A 15483-nucleotide genomic window follows, 5' to 3' on the forward strand; every position below is an offset into this window, starting at 1 on the left:
GGGTTCCTACACATCAACTCTCCCTCTCTCCCCTTAGCTACCTCATCTGCCTTTTCATTACCTTCCACACCTGAATGAACTGGCACCCAGCAATACAACACCACCAATCCCGACCTCTCCACACCCATCAGCACCTTCATCAGTTCGAACAGGTCTCCCCTGTCTGATCTTCCGGTCATCACACTGTTTAGAGCAGCAGATGAGTCAGAGCACACTACACGTTTTGTTGGATGCATTGCTGTGTTAGGGGAAAGGTGGTGGTACACGGGTGTTGGAGGGAGGGAGTGGTATGGACTAGGCTGTTTTGGGCATACAGGGTTGAATACAATATTAAGGATCATGGGAAAGCATATTACAAGGTTGTGTGAGGGGTGCATGGTAGGTAGAGGAGACTTTGGAGTATATGCTGATATATTGTGAGGTGCATGATACAGACAGGGAATGGTGTTATGAGGTGATCAGAGAGGTTTGGTGGGGATGGGAACTTGGTTGTGGTGGGAGGGGAAGGACCGGGTGTGGAGGGCATCAGTTGGGTTTCTTAAGAACATGGGCTTGTGGAGGAGTAAAAGGTCTGTTCCCAATTGCTGTCATTACGACACTTTGATTTCTCTCCAGCCAATCAATTTCCACCTTGGCTGTCGCAAATACATGTAAAGAAACTGCCTGGAACATACTGTATTCAGAATAATAGTGTTGGACCAAAATTGTTAGGGACAATACTACTGTTCAACCAGCTCAATCATGTAATTGTTTAAACAGCAGTTTTGAAAAACTGTTTCATAATATGAATGTACTTCATATGAGTTGTTTATGTCTTTTGCTACCTATGTCCTGCTCAAGCTGCTGAGACTGACAGATTGGAGATGGGAACATACAGTGATATGAGTATAACTGAAGCCAATAGCCAATACATTCAGCTTCAGTAGCACAATTGTAATAGTGATGTTGAGTCCTGCAATCCCAGGAGATGGCCTTTGCATTGACTGGCAAGCCTGATCATATAGAGCAATTATTTGTTTGTAAACATTCGGGATGCGCGCGCAATGTGGTTGCAGAAAACCGGGAAAGGATAGCATTTAAAATGGCAAAAGGACCACACGGATCATACAAATAGTTAGATTTTTAAAGGCCAAAAAGGTAGAGGAGGACAGCCTTTAAAAGAGAAAGTGATTCCCCATTGATCTGTCACATCAGAATTTTGATTTGGATCATGAAATTCTTGAAATTTTAGTGAGAATGACGCACGGTAGACCGCATAGTCGGGCGGCAGCCATGTCTTCACGTCATGTCACAAAGGTATGGAAGCAAATCGTGACCAAAATTCAAATGAAAATGCATTTCCAGAAATGCTTTTTCATTTTAAGAATGTGGCTGCATTATTTGACTCATAAATACAATTAGTAATCAATCATTCTATTCTTCTTTAAGACTGCTCATTCTTTCACTTAATTAAAATGAAAACGAAAAAGACATTTGAAATTAAATTTTCAAAATATGCCCCAGCAAATAGATACCAAAATTCTATTTGAAATGTAAAATTGGAAAATGAAAATGCATTTCCAGAAATGCGTTTTCATTTTAAGAACGTGGCTGCAAAATCGTGACCACAATTCAAATTCAAATGCATTTCCAGAAATGCTTTTTCATTTTCAAGAACATGGCTGCAAAATCGTGACCACAATTCAAATTCAAATGCATTTCCAGAAATGCGTTTTCGTGTTCTGCCCGCAAAGAACTGCCCATAATTCGAAAACGAAAATGCATTCTGAGCGGCGCAGCAGAGTGACGTCAGTAGCCTCTCTTCTTCAGCTCCTTGCTGACCGAGCTACCCATCTTGTTCGGTAGGGGGCGGTGTGCACATACGCATTGCATTACATGACAACATTTGCCGGGAAATTGACTGAATTGCCGAGTCTTTAGAGGACACATCACAGATTATGGCGCTCCCTCTAATTGTGCTGATACTTGTAAGGTATTTTCTTGTGTGCTTTTATTGTGACAGGGGTGTGTGGTTCTGACATTGGAAGAAAGTGAGTGTAGTGAAATGCTATGTGTGGGGGAGATACAGTAAAGATGTACAAAGTGTATGGAGCTAAAGCTGACCAAGGTATCTGAATTTGAATATGAAAGTTAAGAAATATTTGTATGTCGAATTTCATAAAACTGAAATATTTTGCTGTTTAATATATAATATCTGAATTATTTGTATGCCGAATTTAATTAAACGGAATTATTTGATCCAAAAATACACAATTCAAAAATTCAGATTCTTGAAATTCAAATTCTTGAAATTCAGATTCTTGAAATTCAGATTCTTGAAATTCAGATTGCTGAAATTCAGATTCAGATTGCGGAAATTCAGATTTTGTCTGAAATAGGCCAAAGGTGAAACAGCTTGCTTTCACAGGGAAAAGCAGACGATTTCAGAACGACCGAACTTTACCTCAGAACACAAGCTCAGTTGCTCATTGGAGGAACAGTATTGAGCATGTGCTTATGAAACTTGTAAACACTTGTGTCTTCTCCTTTGCTAAAATCGGCAGTTACTGTTACCAAGTGAGTCGAGACAGACTCGGAGGGCGGCGGAGACCGATGGAAGACGTGGAACAACTGGCAAAGCCATAGCCTATATATCTATGTTTCGTTGTTTTCTTTTCTGTGTTGGAGTTCTTTTAAGAGCTTGATGCCATCAACATCCAGCCTGATATAAAATCATGAACTTCAATTGTGTCTCTTAATTATAATACCCACACAGAAAATCCAGGTTGAATCAAGTACTGTATTGCTAATAGCCAATTTTGGATGGTTAAGCATATTTTTCATTGTCTCCTTATTCCTATCAAAGTCAATGTTCAGCCTATAGGCTATGTTCATTTGCTAAGTGACATTTCATATCGGTTATGGTTAGTGAAATATTTGCTTTCTGAGAGATCGGACATAGCCTATTTAACAGCATATAAGGATTTATCTATCAGAATATATCTGTAGTGCGGCCGGGTGTGATTTGATTCATCGTCCACACATAATCTGGAAATCAGTTTTGATCAAATACCAACTATCTCCATACTACATTTTGCCGACGTATCTTATACACATCGGGCCGACGTCGGCAAGAAGTATGTGTGCTATCCCAGATGATCTGGGTCTTCCTCAAGCAACTAGCAACTCAGTTTGTTCTACTCGGTCACGGGCATCAGACTCAGGTATATTATTAGTTTCTACCAGCTCAGCTAATTCTATCAGTGTATGCATAATTTGAGGGAGCGCCATGATCTGTGATGCGTCTTTTAAATACCCGGCAATTCAGTCAATTTCTAGGCAAATTTGGTCATGTAATGCAATGCGTATGTGCACACCGCCCCCTACCGAACAAGATGGGTAGCTCGGTCAGCAGGTAGCTGAAAAAGAGAGGCTACTGACGTCACTCTGCTGCGCCGCTCAGAATGCATTTTCGTTTTCGAATTATGGAGAAGGGTCCAAATGCAGTGCTCCCTCCTCAGGCCCCTCCAAACCGGAACTCTCTCCTCAGGCCCCTGAAGCCGGAACTCTCTCCTCAGGCCCCTTTTTTCATGTGTATCCGAGGTATTAGTGCCACCGCTGGTCGGAGGATACTGTAGGCTATTTATATTAATAGGCTAACTTACATTGAACTTCGGTTTTAGCATAAGTCAATAGTGTTTAACAAAGCGGAAATTAGCATTGCGGCTAGCGTTAGGTACAGAGTTCTAAATTAACACCCTCCAAATGCGGGCTAAATTTCATTTTCATAATAAAAACTCGCTAGCCAGTTTGGCCGGTGATAGCCTAAATGAGGCATTTCATCAACGATACATAAGGCTATGTTCTCGGCATGGTTATTGTTAATTTATCCCCCTGCAGTAGCCTAAGTTTCCCATGAACACCGTAATCCTACGTTATTGGAATATGGAATATATGTTTAGTGCTATTACACATCTTTATGATTGAAGTGGTAATTGATGAAGCAACATTTAACATAAATACAAGGATGGATATTGATTTCAGATTAAGAGAGTAGTGTTGTTTGTATTATCAACGTTAAAAAATGAATTATTTCAGAGCCGGCTCTTGTTGCCGTGGAAACAATAAACAATAACACGAGCCAGCTGTTGCTGCTGCAAATGACCAACGGAAAAAAATGTGATATTCTATAATGACCACTAGATGACGCTAAACTGCCAAACCTATTTTCTATGCTTGCCAGGGTTAGAACAGTGATCATGTTTGTAATGTTAGCAATACGTAACGCTAGCCGCAATGCTAATTTCCGCTTTGTTAAACATTATTGACTTATGCTAAAACCGAAGTTCAATGTAAGGTAGCCTATTAATATAAATAGCCTACAGTATCCTCCGACCAGCGGTGGCGCTAATACCTCGGATACACATGAAATGTAAGGTAGCCTATTAATATAAATAGCCTACAGTATCCTCCGACCAGCGGTGGCGCTAATACCTCGGATACACATGAAAAAAGGGGCCTGAGGAGAGAGTTCCGGCTCTAGGGGCCTGAGGAGAGAGTTCCGGTTTAGAGGGGCCTGAGGAGGGAGCACTGCATTTGGACCCTATTGGAATTATGGGCAGTTCTTTGCGGGCAGAACACGAAAACGAAAATGCACTTCTGGAAATGCATTTGAATTTGAATTGTGGTCACGATTTTGCAGCCACGTTCTTAAAATGAAAACGCATTTCTGGAAATGCGTTTTCATTTTCCAATTTTACATTTCAAATAGAATTTTGGTATCTATTTGCTGGGGCATATTTTGAAAATTAAATTTCAAATGTATTTTTCGTTTTCATTTAAATTAAGTGAAAGAAAGTCTTAAAGAAGAAAATTAAAATGCAAATAGGATGATTGATTACTAATTTTATTTATGAGTCAAATAATGCAGCCACATTCTTAAAATGAAAAAGCATTTCTGGAAATGCATTTTCATTTGAATTTTGGTCACGATTTGCTTCCATACAAAGTTCATAATTTTACAGTCAATTCTACATCTAAAAAGTCAAACAAGGCAGCTTTCAAGAGATATGGGAATTCTGCTTTTAGCCAGCTGGTCCGACTATTTTTGTGATTTGTTTAAAACTGGCAATCTGAGTGAGACTGCGTCCCCGTTTTGACGTTAGCATCAGTCAGACTTGGGTCGCTCACTGGCAGTGTTCACAATGTTGTATTTCACTCCATTTTTTACACCAGAAATGTCTGGGAGGACTGCCTATTGTAGATACAAGCCTGCTAGCCAGCATCTCGGATTTCTTTAACCAAACCTGGCTAGTTTTGCCCTGAGCCAGCCTAGTTTTGCCCGTTCACTCTATTCTACCCCCAAAACGTCAGGGAGGACTGCCTGTTGTAAATACAAGCCTGCTGAAGATAGCCAGCATCTCGGATTTCTTTAACCGAGCCTGTTTCATTCGTCATTTGCCTGAGAAAGCGACCTCCGTTAGCCAGGCTAGTTTTGCCAGATCACTTGGTCAGGTTATTTAAAGGTATCGGGGTCAAGGGACCTTTTGTGCATAGACAAGTGAAACGTAAATGTAGTTGTCCAAAGTGCCTCAAAAAGTTAATGTCAAGTCTTGCAATCCAGTGGCCAGAGATATATGATGACCTGATTGACACTCCAAGTGTAATAGACCCGGGAGAAGTTCGTCTTTTGCAACCGACATGCGCAGTTGAGCCTGCTTGACAGTCGTGTGACGTAGGGTGATAATTGGTCTATACAGTATAATGACAGCCAGGTCCTGTTACACTTTTATTGAATATTACACTTTATTAATTTAACAGACACTTTTATCCAAAGAGACATACAGTCAAATAGAAGACAAATAGTGCATATACTAAATTAACTATTACAAACAACAATAATTCGAGGCAAATTATGTTAAAATACTCCCAGGAAAGATGTATTCAATCACTCAAACAAGGACAATAAGTGGATGAAATGGTAGGTTCTGTAAAATGGACATAACATAAACACAAAATTGTGATCCAACACACATACTTATCCAATGAATAAATAATAATAATAAAAATAAGTTTGAGTAAAAATGAGTAAAAAGTTTAAATGTGTCCATATTTTTGGTCATTGTATACTACATAAAATGTTTGCAGCTCAAACATTTGCAGGGATTACTTTATATTTTCCAAAACGGTTTCACTTTTGAACAGATACAGGCCACTGCCTTTTTCTCCACTATTAGTAAGACTCGTACCGATGCTGGTGGCGACGTCGACTTTAGTCTCCCCAAAGCAGCGCCGGTCTAAGGCATCAAGAGGGGGGCGGCAAATTCTGCAATCATCCATCAATTAACTGTTCCGCACCACCAGCAGAGGGCGCCAAGTCACATATCCGTGTTGATTTGCGGCCCCGGAAGGGGGGGCGAGGGGGGGGGGGCGCTATTCATACATCTCGCCTAGGGTGCCGAATGTGCTAGGACCGGCACTGCCCCAAAGCACACGCGCACACACACAAGGAAAGGTATACTACAAAATATGTATTCAGTTCATGTAATACATACTGCCCAACCGTTCGTCATGGCCAACATTACCACTGTGTGTACTCCCTGCCTGAACGTTATGACTATGGCCGAGCAGCTCTCTCCCCTCTGACCTTTCCGTACTATGGGTGAGGTCCACTGCACGTTAAAACATCACATTCAACATTTCTCTGATGACAATTCACCCAGTTATTGGCACGTACGTTTAAAACAAATCAACCCACCAGTCACCGCCAACACAAGGAGCAATGTTATCGAGGTGAAATATGTACACATGTATGGTACTTAGTGGCCTGAGGTGGGGGCGCTGCAAGGAGCCACTGGGAGGACTGGCCCAGAGAGTGAGTGACTTGTCCCCACAGGGTCGACCACAAACTGGTTGGAGCAGTAGACAGACAACAGGTAACAAGAACAAGTCAGTTCGGTCGGCAGTGGGTCCTTGTCGTGTGGTCGTATACGGTCTGCTTCCTCTCCGTGTTTCCTTCTGCCGACATGCCAGCCCTGTTCTCCTCTCTGCGGCTGTATTCCCATGCCGCTGAGAGTCAATTCATGACAGGACCTTTCCTGTCAGTCCATCCTCACTGCTACATCACACAAACACAATATACCATGAACAGAGCCTGTCCATCGCAACAAATGTACAGGTCTGTTTGCCCAGAAAAGCTCAGGAGTTATGTACAGAACAATTCTTTCCACTTACATCTACAACAATGAATATACATGTAAACGGGTGAGATTCAGGTAAAGCTTACAAACTGCTTGTAGAAACTCATATAAGTTCCCTTATGCGTAAAAGAGACCTAGTTTTCCCAAAGCACTGGCTACACTATTAGATGGGGCTAGATCTCCTTCCTATACTTTCATAGTGTACTGTTTCTCTCCATTTCAACCCCCTGTTGATGAAATCCACATGGTCTTCTTGAGAGCAAGGCTGCCTTCCCATGTTTTCTTACATTTCTGCAAATTAAGTTACCCTCAACCATTCCTCCCTGATAATGCTAACAAAGTTAGCGAACCACTAAATGAAGACCTGAATAACTTGAATTAGAGGATAGTCACAGAATAAGTGTGCTGGAGACCAGAGACTAAAGACAGAAAGGGGTTGTAGGGGTAAGTTTTTGATTCTTGTATTTACATTGAAGAGATTGAGTTGCATATTTTGATTTACGTTTGTATCATGTTTTTGACGTTCAATTTAAAATAGACACTCTTTATGTAATATGATGTAGGTATTCAGCGCAGGATTGTTTGTCTGGTTTGGCTGTATGTGGATATGGCCAGCAAGCAAGTAACCAAAAAGAAATGGGAAATATTTTTGTACAAATAAAGCTACCCTTGCTGATAAGGTCTTTAGTCTTTGGAAAAAAATATTCTGGACACTGATATTGACTTGGAACCCATGGAATTTGCAAACAAAACCAAATGTGCTCTTGAAAACAACTTATTTTTGTGAATGTTCATGTATGAGTTCATTTTGCGAGTGTTCATGCAGTGGGCAAGAAACACATTTTTTGGGCTGGACCTTTCTGGAATTGTTTCAGTGTAGTCGAATGAGTAATGTTCATTTTTAGTGAAAAACAAGTACACATAGTCAATCTACATTCCCATTATGATCTATGTTGCCATGCAGGTTAGATCTGTTAAATTTAAGCATTTGAGCATATGAGTTTCTGCGTTGTTTGAATCAGTTTCTTGAATTTTTCTTTAAAAATTATTGACATACTCAACATTTATTAGTCTGTTTTATCTTATGCTTTCATGTCACCAGAAATTACATTCAAGTAGAACTATTTGTATTTTTAATGGTGTTCCTCCCATGCAGGAAAAGCTGTCTGCTTATGATTGAATAATACAGTGCAGGATAGCCAAGAGAGAGTTCTCAGATTACTACTTGGTTTTCATTCCCTGGTGATTACTCACTGTGGCAACAGCAGTGTTTCAGTTCCAAAGGTCAAAAGCAGGGAGTTCACAAGACATTACAATCCCAGCCTTATCATCAAGCCACTTGTACAAGGTATTGTAAAACTGAGAGAGTGCTTTTGCATCATGCGTCATAGATAAAGAATTGTGGTGTAGATGTTTTGCCGGTTCATTTGAAATCTTTATTTTGTCCCTGTTTGTACATACTCTATCTTTATATGCACCCAGAAAAAAAAGAATGTAGGGAGTATTTTGGTAGTTCTGTTTCAGTTTCTGTTGCAGTCAAAACTATAAATTGTCAAAATATACAGAAATGCATTTTTAGGAACACATGGCAACAATGTATTGCCTATCATAGATTCCTTTCATGAAATCACTTGAAAACAACAGTTTTCCAACAGTTTCAATCACATTTTCATTGTTGTAGCACTGCATTTTACATCATGTCTGAACACATATCAAAGGATTCTGTTATTTGCGAACATAGCTGCACACGTTTGAACTGGGTAATTGTTAGTGGCTGAGCATTGAGGTGGACTCCCACCAACCAGAATTCCAGAGGTTCAGTAATGTTGCCAAACTATTAAAGATGAGTAAAATGAGTTTTGTCTGGAAGAGATTTCTTGGTGGTATAAATATATAAATGCTTCTTTCACTATTAATTAAATATAATTATGTAATATAAATATGACTCTGTTAAATCTGTCCTTTCCCCTTTTTAAAACACAGTTTAGATGGGCATGTTAAAACTAAACTAGAAAGGTCAGTAGAAGGGAATGGGAAAGTGCCATTGGTTGGTATTAAAATCCATTCAGTGTACAACTGTACATTGATGCAGGGACCTGACAAACAGTTACCTTTTGCTACCTTGGTAGGATGAGGGGTGTCAGAGACACAATGAACTGACACCCCAGCACCCCCTTGGGTTTCCCCTTGCATACAGCGGATGTAGTAGTGCTGTGGTCTTGTCTCATCAGTGACATGGTTTTGGCAAGTCACTCCCACTGATGACTTACCAGTACTATGAGTACGGCATTAGTGATGTAAACACAATGCTCTGATCTTTTTTGTTTTTTTAGGTGTCAGTCCACTCAAAATCTATCATTCAAAATGTGAAAAAATGTATAAAAACCATATATAAATTTAAAAAATAACACATACACCACAAGCTGCAATAATATCTCAAACTAATGTCTAATTGATAGCATTTCATAGTAAAGTGCTGCAAAAAATACATAAGTTTAACATCAAGCACCCATGAGTGCGATCTCTTACCAGACAGTGTGAGAACAGGATTGTGAAAACAGAGTGCAGAGAAGTGCAGAGAAGGGATGCATTTCCAGGTATCGGTAAGAGTAATGAGTTGCTATAGTACTGGTAAGTGTTGCTTTCAGGTGCCTTAGGTGGCCAGGCAAAAGAGAAGTTAGTCGTCATTCACCACTGTGTGGCACAGAAGTAGAAGCACCACATAATGGGAATGCTATAGGACCCTTCTTTCTTTGAGTAGGAACATCTATCTATATATTATCAGGTCATGAGAAGACCTGATGTTGCAGATTAAGCACCCGAGTCACATACAAAGACATCGGAGGCATGAGGGGGATTGTCCTTTGCCGCAGCAAAGGCAAATGCAATAATTTGTGTCTGACCCTTGCGGCGACTGGCAACCCAGTGGAGTGACCACAGCAGGGGAGTTGTGTGTGAGTACTTGGAGAGCTTACAGGTTAGAAGAGCGGCTGGACTTTGTGCAGAGAATGCATGGAACATGCCAGTAGACCAGTCAGAAGGGAATTACAGTAATCAAGACAGGCGAGGCTGCCACAGAGATGCTCCCAATAGTGATGGAGGGCTGGAGAAGATCTGGCAGGGATAAATCATTCCATCACCCTCACAATTGCTGAACCAGCAGTAAACCGAAATGTTTTCAGGAGACTTCCGTATCCTATGATATCAGCTCCTTTGTTCTTCCTTTCCTTCGAGTTTACTGGAAGTCAGTAGCTCCCTTAGAGGTTTTTGCTTTCTTTCAAAAGCATTGTTTTATTGACGTGACCTTTTCCACTCACTGATGTGTGCCAGTTCGGGAATACTTCTTACTGAAGTCTACTAAAAAATATGCCATTTGTGTATATGGTTAAAATTATACAAAAGTATTTTTTTAATGAATCCATTGTAAAGAAATCTTCACCTAATGCAAATACAACGAAAAAGAGAATAAGACATTGGCACCATGATACTAAAACCTGCACGTTTTTTGTATATGTCCCTCCATGTCTAATCCATGGTCCATAATTACCAACTGTAGAAAACACCAGTTGCCACCAAAATTCATTAAGCTTGCAGATGCATATTAGTCTGGAACATCTCCTTAAATGTTCGACTTCCATGGGGTGTTGTCAAGGGGCGCACACCAAAATGCCTTGTGATGCAATTGGATAGAATTAGATGGATTCATATAATCATCGTCATATCCTCATCATATCAAACCTGCTCATTTTATTGATGATTGTGATTGGCCGGGTTCTATCCAGGTCGCATGGAAATCTGTGTGATTGAGAAGGTGGTCTGCATTATCTGCCAGAGTAATTAAAACATGAGCTTGCAGATGTTTTGGTTCCCACACCTGCTAAATATCTCAAATAATTGATCCAACTGACCGACCAACCTTCTTTAGCTATTTTCAAGGGTCTCTTATTGCAAGGTTAAGCTACTATAGTTTCCTTCTAAAATGCACCAAACTAGCTGTTCTGCATGTACATTTAGCAGATGCTCTTATCCAGAGTAGGGTATCCAGAGTGGGGTGAAGTGCCTTGCCCAAGGACACAACGTCAGTTGGCACAGCCAGGAATCGATTTGGTAACCTTCAGATTACTAGCCCGGTGTACTAACCGCTCAGTCATCTGACTCCCTACACACCTTTGTCAAAGGATACTCTAACTAAAGAAATACTATGTATTGTGTGAAAGACTAAGACCAACTCCCTTGTTCAATGGAGTCCCACAAGTTGTGGTTTTCTGTGATTCATGATGTTACTTGAAGGTTGATCTCTGATGTATCTGCTACAGGTTACCTCACCTCTGTTCCTCTGTCTTTTGGTTTGCAGATTCTAATTCATTTATGGACAGACGCACCGGCAGAAGGTTCGACAGATGCGAGAGAAGCCATCTGTTTGTGTCAGTAAGTGTGTTTTCTTTGTGTGTGTGTGTGTGCACGCACACGTGTTTGCACATTGTAATTTTCTTATGTTAATCATTTGACAGGGGGAGTTTTTATTGACACAGCACTCTCATGTTTCCTGAATGGATATAGGTCAGTTTGAAGTTTTTCCTTACTGCTAGCTCACTGGACTGACTGGGGGTGAGTCAACACGTTAGTAAATTTGGTACAAGTACCGGCAAGGCACACATTTTAAGGCTTTGTGATGCATTGTGGTGCAGCGTTGTTTGGTTATATATAGACTTTTCCTCTTAATGATGATTTAGTATGAGTTCATCTGATAGTTCAATATGTAAATGTGGCAGTTAAAGTAAAGTTTTAAACAAAAGGGTGGTTTATAAGTGGTTCATTCTGGTTTATAAGTGTATTCTGGAAAGTAAAATGATTTGGATGATTTGACTACATGACAGCTATAAAACAAAATAACACAAAAAGGTTGCGGAGGTGTGAGGTTTCCCAAAAAGAACATTTCATGTTTAGCTGACACCTTTTATACAAACTTATTTTTAAAATGTATGCTAATATGGAAAGATATTCATCTAAACTGATATTTCATGAAATTAATTTAAGTAGCTTAATCCAAGATGGCATACGTTTTCCATACTTTTCTGGATCACCAATATTTCAACCTACGTGAAGTTCTTTGGAAAAAGTAAATTCATGTTACTACGCAGTGGCGGATCTAAGGGGTGGCAAAGGGTGGCAGCTGCCACCCCAATAAAAAATACTGCCACCCCAATCTTTTTTTATGCATTTAGCAGACGCTTTTATTCAAAGCAACTTCCAAGAGAGAGCTTTACAAAAGTGCATAGGACGCTGATCATAACAATGAGATAGCCTCAGACATTGTGTGTAGCCAAAACATGAAGCATGCATTGTGAAAAAACAAATAAGCCCCAAAGGGAAGAACCATAAGAGCATGTAGTAAAACAAGTTACAATTAAACAACATGAACCTCAATCTTCCCATGGAAAAATATAATTTGTACATTATGGAACGTTTCAATAAATAATATTAATGTTACTGTTAAATTTAAACTACAATGTTATAGCCTAATCATTTACCATAGGGACAGTGGCGTTGCGTCAACAGGGGGTGCAAGTGAGCCGCCCCCCTTAACATTTGGAGATGAAAATATGTCAAAAGATAGGTCAAAAAACATATACCAAATAATACAATTACGAAATGTACCGTGTTTACGGTACATGTCACTTAAATGTTTAAATGTGACCAAACATAATATATTGCCATTCGTCATTACTGAGAAAAGCTCCTCCTTCAGGTGAAGGGCGCCAGTAACAGCAAAGTCTATGGAAGCTTGTTAATACTTTTCGCTTTACTACTTTTCGCTGTCATTTCAGCAGGGACAGCTTTTCATTGGTAGATTGAAAGTTCGATTCTGGGGCGCAAATCTTTGCGCCCTAACCAATGACATGGTTTCCTATCGTTCTTACTTCAACGCGATTGGACTGATTCTGTGAATCAGCGACCTTTAAAATTCACTTAGTTACCAGAACAAGCATCTACGAGAGCAGCATAGCTAGCAGAAACTTTGGTTTTGTGAATCAGTGGCGGTGCGTCAAAACAAATTCTGTCATTGATTTACCAAAAAAACATTTCACAAGACGCTCGCTGGAAGAAAAAAAAGAATAAAGGATCTCGGACCGACTTGATTTAATCCAGCAGCAGGCCAGTGACCGAGGACGAACAGCAGGCTAGTGACCTAGGACGAAGCAGCAGGCTAGTAACCGAGGACGAAGCAGCAGGCTAGTGACCGAGGACGAAGCAGCAGGCTAGTGACCGAGGATGAGGCTGCAACCTGCTTCACCTGCTCTTTATGCGGAACGAATTTGGCTGGCTGGATGTTCAAGTAGCTAGTTAACAAGCTTTTTTGGTAGTGGATGGGAGGATATCATAAAAAAAAAACGATATCCTCACTATCTTGTTATATTTGTAACAGGAATTTTGTATCGTATTGTCTTGCTCTTCTTAAATACATAGTTGTTTAAATAAAGTAGTGGTGGTTGTTTTGCCCAGTTTCAAAGTGCTGCTTTGTGTTTATTCCCCCTCCCCCCCGAAAAAAAACCCATTATCACCAGCCGCTACTGCATAGGGATTACTGTACCACCCTACTTTTGGTTTTGATTTGCTTCTGCCACCCCATTGCCAACCCAAATGAAAATTTCTAGATCCGCCCCTGCTTAGAGGGACACACAGTTCTGTTTTTTTAGTTGACCTTTCAAATACAGTATTTAATTATCAATCAACACAAAAATATGTATTTTGTCTTTTAGACTACTATTACTGTTCAAACTTTTCTTGCACTGTTTTTACTTATTCAGTTCAATAAAGGTTTAGTCCTCATTTACTATAATAAAAAACATACTGCCTTTTTTCTTTGAGCCTGTCAATCTAGGTTGTTACTGCACAGCCATAGTGCGAATTATACAATTATTATACAACAATTATACAACTTTTTCTCCAGGGTGTAAAGGATACCTCATACAGCCCAGGCAAACTGAAGTCTTACAATCCTTACAGTATCTTGCTTGTTTAATGTCATATCTGCAGCGTTGATGATAATAAATCCAATCCATTCCACAAGCTCATGGGGTACGTACTTTTTGAGTCAGTGGTCACCAACAAAGTATCGTAAAGAAAAACTGGCAGTGAGTCAGACCCACGCATACAACAGCAGACCATAATTTCCGCTCAAACACAGACCCACACAGTGCTGTATCAGAACAAAAGACATTATCAACATTACAGGTAACAATCTTCTTTTTAATGACCCCCAAGACCTGTTGTCTTTTGCCTCTTTTTTGCCTCTTTCAAGTCTCAAGTCTTAATTAGGGGTGTCAGACCCACCCAAACCTTCCTGTAATTCTAACCCTGTGTACAGAATATGTTATAATTCAGAAATATTGTCTGTAGATTGATTTGATGTAATTCTAAAAGATCCTTGACCAAACTCCTCTAGGAACTATACTGAGAATCTCAAAGATTCTGTGTCAGTCAGTATGCAGACTTGAGTGTATGATGTTCATTGACTACAAAAATCAGTGTGAATGGATATGAATGTTTCATTGATTGCTGCATCCAATCGAGCACAATTATAAAATAATATACTTGACTATAAATGTATTGACTATCATAGATAAAAGGTGACTTGTGCTGCAATTGCACCAAGGCGGGAAATTGATTTGACATAAATGATATGACCATCTGGATAACAATCATGCTTTGCTTCCAAGATCAGGTTTCAAGGAGCCTTGTTAATTCCATTCCCTTTTATATATTTTGTAATTGGAATGACCTCACCTTCTGTATTTACAAAGCTTTGGTAGATGATTTACCTATTTATATCACTTCACATATCAAGTACAAAAACTTAAAACACTGTCAACTTGTCAAGTCATTGACGCGAGGCACTCCATGTGAAAGCTGAAATTTGTTTATACTGTTCTACATACTACTATTCCACAGAAGATAAATTGGACGTTTGAATTTCTTTTTATTTAAGGTTTCATGCAAGCAGTTTCTCATAACAGAAAACAAAAATCAGATATCAAACATAATTTAGCAATCAATTATTGGCATAGCCAGAATATTTGTGGCAAGTGTAGCAAGATGAACCAAACTGAACAAAAAAGGGTTGTACTAAACCAGAGTGTGTACCATGTTGTTAACTACTGACCTTTGGCCATCAGCTGTTTTTCACACATTTTTTAAGTCTGTGTTTCATTTCCTTCTGAGGGGGAATCTTGTATCATCTTTAGGGTTCTCTGAGAATGGAGCAAACCATTCAACTTGATTGGTTAAAATAGAGTGCACTGTT

The 15483-nt window shown here is 39.7% G+C and overlaps 1 protein-coding gene across 5 annotated transcripts in view; it reads left to right on the forward strand.

The window, feature by feature from the left end:
- Window positions 1-11538: 11538 nt before the first annotated feature.
- The window catches only part of slc2a9l2 (solute carrier family 2 member 9, like 2), a 96911-nt gene continuing 92966 nt past the window's right edge, over window positions 11539-15483 (forward strand). The window contains exons 1-2 of one of the 5 annotated variants that reach the window (XM_084704898.1): window positions 11539-11606; window positions 11739-11786. The gene's annotated coding sequence lies outside the window, so the exon portion shown is untranslated. Of the gene's footprint in view, window positions 11607-11738; window positions 11787-14344; window positions 14415-15483 lie in introns of those variants that run through there. The other 4 variants (XM_084704897.1, XM_084704899.1, XM_084704895.1 and 1 more) reach the window with 4 other exon arrangements.

The sequence above is a fragment of the Hypomesus nipponensis genome, chromosome 9 (genome assembly GCF_054491055.1).
Source record: "Hypomesus nipponensis isolate SF chromosome 9, ASM5449105v1, whole genome shotgun sequence".
NCBI lineage: Eukaryota > Metazoa > Chordata > Actinopteri > Osmeriformes > Osmeridae > Hypomesus > Hypomesus nipponensis.